Below are 11819 nucleotides of genomic sequence, written 5' to 3' on the forward strand. Positions count from 1 at the left end.
ATTAGACAGTATGGACAAATAAAGCTCTCTGTATCTTTACCCAATTAGACAGTATGGACAAATACCGCTCTCTGTGTCTTTACCCCATTAGAAGGTATGGACAAATACAGCTCTCTGTATCTTTACCCCATTAGACAGTATGGACAAATACAGCTCTCTGTATCTTTACCTCATTAGAAAGTAGGGACAAATACAGCTCTCTGTGTCTTTACCCCATTAGACAGTATGGACAAATACAGCTCTCTGTGTCTTTACTCCATTAGAAGGTATGGACAAATACAGCTCTCTGTATCTTTACCCATTAGAAGTTATGGACAAATACAGCTCTCTGTGTCTTTACCCCATTAGACAGTATGGACAAATACAGCTCTTTGTATCTTAACCCAATTAGACAGTATGGACAAATACCGCTCTCTGTGTCTTTACCCCATTAGACAGTATGGACAAATACAGCTCTCTGTATCTTTACCTCATTAGACAATATGGACAAATACAGATCTCTGTATCTTTACCCCATTAGACAGTATGGACAAATACAGCTCTCTGTATCTTTACCTCATTAGACAGTATGGACAAATACAGCTCTCTGTGTCTTTACCCCATTAGAAGGTATGGACAAATACAGCTCTCTGTATCTTTACCCCATTAGACAGTATGGACAAATACAGCTCTCTGTATCTTTACCTCATTAGACAGTATGGACAAATACAGCTCTCTGTGTCTTTACCCCATTAGACAGTATTGACAAATACAGCTCTCTGTATCTTTACCTCATTAGACAGTATGGACAAATACAGCTCTCTGTGTCTTTACCCCATAAGACAGTATGGACAAATACAGCTTTCTGTATTTTTACCTCATTAGACAGTATGGACAAATACAGCTCTCTGTATCTTTACCCCATTAGACAGTATGGACAAATACAGCTCTCTGTATCTTTACCTCATTAGACAGTATGGATAAATACAGCTCTCTGTGTCTTTACCCCATTAGATAGTATGGACAAATACAGCTCTCTGTATCTTTACCCCATTAGACAGTATGGACAAATACAGCTCTCTGTGTCTTTACCCCATTAGACAGTATGGACAAATACAACTCTCTGTGTCTTTACCCCATTAGACAGTGTTGACAAATACAGCTCTTTGTATCTTTACCCCATTAGACAGTATGGACAAATACAGCTCTCTGTATCTTTACCCCATTAGACGGTATGGACAAATACAGCTCTCTGTATCTTTACCCCATTAGAAGGTATGGACAAATACAGCTCTCTGTGTCTTTACCCTATTAGACAGTATGGACAAATACAGCTCTCTGTATATTTACCCCATTAGACAGTATGGACAAATACAGCTCTCTGTATATTTACCCCATTAGACAGTAAGGACAAATACAACTCTCTGTATCTTTACCCCATTAGAAGGTATTGACAAATACAGCTCTCTGTGTCTTTACCCCATTAGACAGTATGGACAAACACAGCTCTCTGTATCTTTACCCCATTAGAAGCTATGGACAAATACAGCTCTCTGTGTCTTTACCCCATTAGACAGAATGGACAAATACAGCTCTCTGTATCTTTACCTCATTAGACAGTATGGACAAATACAGCTCTCTGTGGCTTTACCCCATTAGACAGTATGGACAAATACAGCTCTCTGTATCTTTACCCCATTAGACGGTATGGACAAATACAGCTCTCTGAATCTTTACCCCATTAGAAGGTATGGACAAATACAGCTCTCTGTATCTTTACCCCATTAGACAGTATGGACAAATACAGCTCTCTGTATCTTTACCTCATTAGACAGTAGGGACAAATACAGCTCTCTGTGTCTTTACCCCATTAGACGGTATGGACAAATAGAGCTCTCTGTATCTTTACCTCATTAGACAGTATGGACAAATACAGCTCTCTGTGTCTTTACCCCATTAGAAGGTATGGACAAATACAGCTCTCTGTATCTTTACCCCATTAGACAGTATGGATAAATACAGCTCTCTGTATCTTTACCCATTAGAAGGTATGGACAAATACAGCTCTCTGTGTCTTTACCCCATTAGACAGTATGGACAAATACAGCTCTCTGTATCTTTACCCAATTAGACAGTATGGACAAATACCGCTCTCTGTGTCTTTACCCCATTAGAAGGTATGGACAAATACAGCTCTCTGTATCTTTACCCCATTAGACAGTATGGACAAATACAGCTCTCTGTATCTTTACCTCATTAGAAAGTAGGGACAAATACAGCTCTCTGTGTCTTTACCCCATTAGACAGTATGGACAAATACAGCTCTCTGTGTCTTTACCCCATTAGAAGGTATGGACAAATACAGCTCTCTGTATCTTTACCCATTAGAAGTTATGGACAAATACAGCTCTCTGTGTCTTTACCCCATTAGACAATATGGACAAATACAGCTCTCTGTATCTTAACCCAATTAGACAGTATGGACAAATACCGCTCTCTGTGTCTTTACCCCATTAGACAGTATGGACAAATACAGCTCTCTGTATCTTTACCTCATTAGACAATATGGACAAATACAGATCTCTGTATCTTTACCTCATTAGACAGTATGGACAAATACAGCTCTCTGTGTCTTTACCCCATTAGAAGGTATGGACAAATACAGCTCTCTGTATCTTTACCCCATTAGACAGTATGGACAAATACAGCTCTCTGTATCTTTACCTCATTAGACAGTATGGACAAATACAGCTCTCTGTGTCTTTACCCCATTAGACAGTATTGACAAATACAGCTCTCTGTATCTTTACCTCATTAGACAGTATGGACAAATACAGCTCTCTGTGTCTTTACCCCATAAGACAGTATGGACAAATACAGCTTTCTGTATTTTTACCTCATTAGACAGTATGGACAAATACAGCTCTCTGTATCTTTACCCCATTAGACAGTATGGACAAATACAGCTCTCTGTATCTTTACCCCATTAGACAGTATGGACAAATACAGCTCTCTGTGTCTTTACCCCATTAGACAGTATGGACAAATACAACTCTCTGTGTCTTTACCCCATTAGACAGTGTTGACAAATAAAGCTCTTTGTATCTTTACCCCATTAGACAGTATGGACAAATACAGCTCTCTGTATCTTTACCCCATTAGACGGTATGGACAAATACAGCTCTCTGTATCTTTACCCCATTAGAAGGTATGGACAAATACAGCTCTCTGTGTCTTTACCCTATTAGACAGTATGGACAAATACAGCTCTCTGTATCTTTACCCCATTAGACAGTATGGACAAATACAGCTCTCTGTATCTTTACCCCATTAGACAGTATGGACAAATACAGCTCTCTGTATATTTACCCCATTAGACAGTAAGGACAAATACAACTCTCTGTATCTTTACCCCATTAGAAGGTATTGACAAATACAGCTCTCTGTGTCTTTACCCCATTAGACAGTATGGACAAACACAGCTCTCTGTATCTTTACCCCATTAGAAGCTATGGACAAATACAGCTCTCTGTGTCTTTACCCCATTAGACAGAATGGACAAATACAGCTCTCTGTATCTTTACCTCATTAGACAGTATGGACAAATACAGCTCTATGTGGCTTTACCCCATTAGACAGTATGGACAAATACAGCTCTCTGTATCTTTACCCCATTAGACGGTATGGACAAATACAGCTCTCTGAATCTTTACCCCATTAGAAGGTATGGACAAATACAGCTCTCTGTATCTTTACCCCATTAGACAGTATGGACAAATACAGCTCTCTGTATCTTTACCTCATTAGACAGTAGGGACAAATACAGCTCTCTGTGTCTTTACCCCATTAGACGGTATGGACAAATAGAGCTCTCTGTATCTTTACCTCATTAGACAGTATGGACAAATACAGCTTTCTGTGTCTTTACCCCATTAGAAGGTATGGACAAATACAGTTCTCTGTATCTTTACCCCATTAGACAGTATGGATAAATACAGCTCTCTGTATCTTTACCCATTAGAAGGTATGGACAAATACAGCTCTCTGTGTCTTTACCCCATTAGACAGTATGGACAAATAAAGCTCTCTGTATCTTTACCCAATTAGACAGTATGGACAAATACCGCTCTCTGTGTCTTTACCCCATTAGAAGGTATGGACAAATACAGCTCTCTGTATCTTTACCCCATTAGACAGTATGGACAAATACAGCTCTCTGTATCTTTACCTCATTAGAAAGTAGGGACAAATACAGCTCTCTGTGTCTTTACCCCATTAGACAGTATGGACAAATACAGCTCTCTGTGTCTTTACCCCATTAGAAGGTATGGACAAATACAGCTCTCTGTATCTTTACCCATTAGAAGTTATGGACAAATACAGCTCTCTGTGTCTTTACCCCATTAGACAGTATGGACAAATACAGCTCTTTGTATCTTAACCCAATTAGACAGTATGGACAAATACCGCTCTCTGTGTCTTTACCCCATTAGACAGTATGGACAAATACAGCTCTCTGTATCTTTACCTCATTAGACAATATGGACAAATACAGATCTCTGTATCTTTACCCCATTAGACAGTATGGACAAATACAGCTCTCTGTATCTTTACCTCATTAGACAGTATGGACAAATACAGCTCTCTGTGTCTTTACCCCATTAGAAGGTATGGACAAATACAGCTCTCTGTATCTTTACCCCATTAGACAGTATGGACAAATACAGCTCTCTGTATCTTTACCTCATTAGACAGTATGGACAAATACAGCTCTCTGTGTCTTTACCCCATTAGACAGTATTGACAAATACAGCTCTCTGTATCTTTACCTCATTAGACAGTATGGACAAATACAGCTCTCTGTGTCTTTACCCCATAAGACAGTATGGACAAATACAGCTTTCTGTATTTTTACCTCATTAGACAGTATGGACAAATACAGCTCTCTGTATCTTTACCCCATTAGACAGTATGGACAAATACAGCTCTCTGTATCTTTACCTCATTAGACAGTATGGATAAATACAGCTCTCTGTGTCTTTACCCCATTAGATAGTATGGACAAATACAGCTCTCTGTATCTTTACCCCATTAGACAGTATGGACAAATACAGCTCTCTGTGTCTTTACCCCATTAGACAGTATGGACAAATACAACTCTCTGTGTCTTTACCCCATTAGACAGTGTTGACAAATACAGCTCTTTGTATCTTTACCCCATTAGACAGTATGGACAAATACAGCTCTCTGTATCTTTACCCCATTAGACGGTATGGACAAATACAGCTCTCTGTATCTTTACCCCATTAGAAGGTATGGACAAATACAGCTCTCTGTGTCTTTACCCTATTAGACAGTATGGACAAATACAGCTCTCTGTATATTTACCCCATTAGACAGTATGGACAAATACAGCTCTCTGTATCTTTACCCCATTAGACAGTATGGACAAATACAGCTCTCTGTATATTTACCCCATTAGACAGTAAGGACAAATACAACTCTCTGTATCTTTACCCCATTAGAAGGTATTGACAAATACAGCTCTCTGTGTCTTTACCCCATTAGACAGTATGGACAAACACAGCTCTCTGTATCTTTACCCCATTAGAAGCTATGGACAAATACAGCTCTCTGTGTCTTTACCCCATTAGACAGAATGGACAAATACAGCTCTCTGTATCTTTACCTCATTAGACAGTATGGACAAATACAGCTCTCTGTGGCTTTACCCCATTAGACAGTATGGACAAATACAGCTCTCTGTATCTTTACCCCATTAGACGGTATGGACAAATACAGCTCTCTGAATCTTTACCCCATTAGAAGGTATGGACAAATACAGCTCTCTGTATCTTTACCCCATTAGACAGTATGGACAAATACAGCTCTCTGTATCTTTACCTCATTAGACAGTAGGGACAAATACAGCTCTCTGTGTCTTTACCCCATTAGACGGTATGGAAAAATAAAGCTCTCTGTATCTTTACCTCATTAGACAGTATGGACAAATACAGCTCTCTGTGTCTTTACCCCATTAGAAGGTATGGACAAATACAGCTCTCTGTATCTTTACCCCATTAGACAGTATGGATAAATACAGCTCTCTGTATCTTTACCCATTAGAAGGTATGGACAAATACAGCTCTCTGTGTCTTTACCCCATTAGACAGTATGGACAAATACAGCTCTCTGTATCTTTACCCAATTAGACAGTATGGACAAATACCGCTCTCTGTGTCTTTACCCCATTAGAAGGTATGGACAAATACAGCTCTCTGTATCTTTACCCCATTAGACAGTATGGACAAATACAGCTCTCTGTATCTTTACCTCATTAGAAAGTAGGGACAAATACAGCTCTCTGTGTCTTTACCCCATTAGACAGTATGGACAAATACAGCTCTCTGTGTCTTTACCCCATTAGAAGGTATGGACAAATACAGCTCTCTGTATCTTTACCCATTAGAAGTTATGGACAAATACAGCTCTCTGTATCTTTACCCCATTAGACAGTATGGACAAATACAGCTCTCTGTGTCTTTACCCCATTAGACGGTATGGACAAATAGAGCTCTATGTATCTTTACCTCATTAGACAGTATGGACAAATACAGCTCTCTGTGTCTTTACCCCATTAGAAGGTATGGACAAATACAGCTCTCTGTATCTTTACCCCATTAGACAGTATGGACAAATACAGCTCTCTGTGTCTTTACCCCATTAGACAGTATGGACAAATACAACTCTCTGTGTCTTTACCCCATTAGACAGTGTTGACAAATACAGCTCTTTGTATCTTTACCCCATTAGACAGTATGGACAAATACAGCTCTCTGTATCTTTACCCCATTAGACGGTATGGACAAATACAGCTCTCTGTATCTTTACCCCATTAGAAGGTATGGACAAATACAGCTCTCTGTGTCTTTACCCTATTAGACAGTATGGACAAATACAGCTCTCTGTATATTTACCCCATTAGACAGTATGGACAAATACAGCTCTCTGTATCTTTACCCCATTAGACAGTATGGACAAATACAGCTCTCTGTATATTTACCCCATTAGACAGTAAGGACAAATACAACTCTCTGTATCTTTACCCCATTAGAAGGTATTGACAAATACAGCTCTCTGTGTCTTTACCCCATTAGACAGTATGGACAAACACAGCTCTCTGTATCTTTACCCCATTAGAAGCTATGGACAAATACAGCTCTCTGTGTCTTTACCCCATTAGACAGAATGGACAAATACAGCTCTCTGTATCTTTACCTCATTAGACAGTATGGACAAATACAGCTCTCTGTGGCTTTACCCCATTAGACAGTATGGACAAATACAGCTCTCTGTATCTTTACCCCATTAGACGGTATGGACAAATACAGCTCTCTGAATCTTTACCCCATTAGAAGGTATGGACAAATACAGCTCTCTGTATCTTTACCCCATTAGACAGTATGGACAAATACAGCTCTCTGTATCTTTACCTCATTAGACAGTAGGGACAAATACAGCTCTCTGTGTCTTTACCCCATTAGACGGTATGGAAAAATAAAGCTCTCTGTATCTTTACCTCATTAGACAGTATGGACAAATACAGCTCTCTGTGTCTTTACCCCATTAGAAGGTATGGACAAATACAGCTCTCTGTATCTTTACCCCATTAGACAGTATGGATAAATACAGCTCTCTGTATCTTTACCCATTAGAAGGTATGGACAAATACAGCTCTCTGTGTCTTTACCCCATTAGACAGTATGGACAAATACAGCTCTCTGTATCTTTACCCAATTAGACAGTATGGACAAATACCGCTCTCTGTGTCTTTACCCCATTAGAAGGTATGGACAAATACAGCTCTCTGTATCTTTACCACATTAGACAGTATGGACAAATACAGCTCTCTGTATCTTTACCTCATTAGAAAGTAGGGACAAATACAGCTCTCTGTGTCTTTACCCCATTAGACAGTATGGACAAATACAGCTCTCTGTGTCTTTACCCCATTAGAAGGTATGGACAAATACAGCTCTCTGTATCTTTACCCATTAGAAGTTATGGACAAATACAGCTCTCTGTATCTTTACCCCATTAGACAGTATGGACAAATACAGCTCTCTGTGTCTTTACCCCATTAGACGGTATGGACAAATAGAGCTCTATGTATCTTTACCTCATTAGACAGTATGGACAAATACAGCTCTCTGTGTCTTTACCCCATTAGAAGGTATGGACAAATACAGCTCTCTGTATCTTTACCCCATTAGACAGTATGGATAAATACAGCTCTCTGTATCTTTACCCATTAGAAGGTATGGACAAATACAGCTCTCTGTGTCTTTACCCCATTAGACAGTATGGACAAATACAGCTCTCTGTATCTTTACCCAATTAGACAGTATGGACAAATACCGCTCTCTGTGTCTTTACCCCATTAGAAGGTATGGACAAATACAGCTCTCTGTATCTTTACCCCATTAGACAGTTTGGACAAATACAGCTCTCTGTATCTTTACCTCATTAGAATGTAGGGACAAATACAGCTCTCTGTGTCTTTACCCCATTAGACAGTATGGACAAATACAGCTCTCTGTGTCTTTACCCCATTAGAAGGTATGGACAAATACAGCTCTCTGTATCTTTACCCATTAGAAGTTATGGACAAATACAGCTCTCTGTATCTTTACCCCATTAGACAGTATGGACAAATACAGCTCTCTGTATCTTTACCTCATTAGACAGTATGGACAAATACAGCTCTCTGTGTCTTTACCCCATTAGACAGTATTGACAAATACAGCTCTCTGTATCTTTACCTCATTAGACAGTATGGACAAATACAGCTCTCTGTGTCTTTACCCCATAAGACAGTATGGACAAATACAGCTTTCTGTATTTTTACCTCATTAGACAGTATGGACAAATACAGCTCTCTGTATCTTTACCCCATTAGACAGTATGGACAAATACAGCTCTCTGTATCTTTACCTCATTAGACAGTATGGACAAATACAGCTCTCTGTGTCTTTACCCCATTAGAAGGTATGGACAAATACAGCTCTCTGTATCTTTACCCCATTAGACAGTATGGACAAATACAGCTCTCTGTATCTTTACCCCATTAGACAGTATGGACAAATACAGCTCTCTGTATCTTTACCCCATTAGACAGTTTGGACAAATACAGCTCTCTGTGTCTTTACCCCATTAGATAGTATGGACAAATACAGCTCTCTGTATCTTTACCCCATTAGACAGTATGGACAAATACAGCTCTCTGTGTCTTTACCCCATTAGACAGTATGGACAAATACAACTCTCTGTGTCTTTACCCCATTAGACAGTGTTGACAAATACAGCTCTTTGTATCTTTACCCCATTAGACAGTATGGACAAATACAGCTCTCTGTATCTTTACCCCATTAGACGGTATGGACAAATACAGCTCTCTGTATCTTTACCCCATTAGAAGGTATGGACAAATACAGCTCTCTGTGTCTTTACCCCATTAGACAGTATGGACCAATAGAGCTCTCTGTATCTTTACCTCATTAGACAGTATGGACAAATACAGCTCTCTGTATCTTTACCCCATTAGACAGTATGGACAAATACAGCTCTCTGTGTCTTCACCCCATTAGACAGTATGTACAAATACAGCTCTCTGTATCTTTACCTCATTAGACAGTATGGACTAATACAGCTCTCTGTATCTTTACCCCATTAGACAGTATTGACAAATACAGCTCTCTGTATCTTTACCTCATTAGACAGTATGGACAAATACAGCTCTCTGTGTCTTTACCCCATTAGAAGGTATGGACAAATACAGCTCTCTGTATCTTTACCCCATTAGACAGTATGGACAAATACAGCTCTCTGTATCTTTACCCCATTAGACAGTATGGACAAATACAGCTCTCTGTATCTTTACCCCATTAGACAGTATGGACAAATACAGCTCTCTGTGTCTTTACCCCATTAGACAGTATGGACAAATACAGCACTCTGTATCTTTACCTCATTAGACAGTATGGACAAATACAGCTCTCTGTATCTTTAGCCCATTAGACAGTATGGACAAATACAGCTCTTTGTATCTTTACCTCATTAGACAGTATGGATAAATACAGCTCTCTGTATCTTTACCCATTAGAAGGTATGGACAAATACAGCTCTCTGTGTCTTTACCCCATTAGACAGTATGGACAAATACAGCTCTCTGTATCTTTACCCAATTAGACAGTATGGACAAATACCGCTCTCTGTGTCTTTACCCCATTAGAAGGTATGGACAAGTACAGCTCTCTGTATCTTTACCCCATTAGACAGTATGGACAAATACAGCTCTCTGTATCTTTACCTCATTAGAAAGTAGGGACAAATACAGCTCTCTGTGTCTTTACCCCATTAGACAGTATGGACAAATACAGCTCTCTGTGTCTTTACCCCATTAGAAGGTATGGACAAATACAGCTCTCTGTATCTTTACCCATTAGAAGTTATGGACAAATACAGCTCTCTGTATCTTTACCCCATTAGACAGTATGGACAAATACAGCTCTCTGTGTCTCTACCCCATTAGACGGTATGGACAAATAGAGCTCTCTGTATCTTTACCTCATTAGACAGTATGGACAAATACAGCTCTCTGTGTCTTTACCCCATTAGAAGGTATGGACAAATACAGCTCTCTGTATCTTTACCCCATTAGACAGTATGGATAAATACAGCTCTCTGTATCTTTACCCATTAGAAGGTATGGACAAATACAGCTCTCTGTGTCTTTACCCCATTAGACAGTATGGACAAATACAGCTCTCTGTATCTTTACCCAATTAGACAGTATGGACAAATACCGCTCTCTGTGTCTTTACCCCATTAGAAGGTATGGACAAATACAGCTCTCTGTATCTTTACCCCATTAGACAGTATGGACAAATACAGCTCTCTGTATCTTTACCTCATTAGAAAGTAGGGACAAATACAGCTCTCTGTGTCTTTACCCCATTAGACAGTATGGACAAATACAGCTCTCTGTGTCTTTACCCCATTAGAAGGTATGGACAAATACAGCTCTCTGTATCTTTACCCATTAGAAGTTATGGACAAATACAGCTCTCTGTATCTTTACCCCATTAGACAGTATGGACAAATACAGCTCTCTGTATCTTTACCTCATTAGACAGTATGGACAAATACAGCTCTCTGTGTCTTTACCCAATAAGACAGTATGGACAAATACAGCTTTCTGTATTTTTACCTCATTAGACAGTATGGACAAATACAGCTCTCTGTATCTTTACCCCATTAGACAGTATGGACAAATACAGCTCTCTGTATCTTTACCTCATTAGACAGTATGGACAAATACAGCTCTCTGTGTCTTTACCCCATTAGAAGGTATGGACAAATACAGCTCTCTGTATCTTTACCCCATTAGACAGTATGGACAAATACAGCTCTCTGTATCTTTACCCCATTAGACAGTATGGACAAATACAGCTCTCTGTATCTTTACCCCATTAGACAGTTTGGACAAATACAGCTCTCTGTGTCTTTACCCCATTAGATAGTATGGACAAATACAGCTCTCTGTATCTTTACCCCATTAGACAGTATGGACAAATACAGCTCTCTGTGTCTTTACCCCATTAGACAGTATGGACAAATACAACTCTCTGTGTCTTTACCCCATTAGACAGTGTTGACAAATACAGCTCTTTGTATCTTTACCCCATTAGACAGTATGGACAAATACAGCTCTCTGTATCTTTACCCCATTAGACGGTATGGACAAATACAGCTCTCTGTATCTTTACCCCATTAGAAGG

Source organism: Coregonus lavaretus (assembly GCF_964263955.1).
Source record: "Coregonus lavaretus genome assembly, contig: HAP1_SCAFFOLD_846, whole genome shotgun sequence".
Taxonomy (NCBI): domain Eukaryota; kingdom Metazoa; phylum Chordata; class Actinopteri; order Salmoniformes; family Salmonidae; genus Coregonus; species Coregonus lavaretus.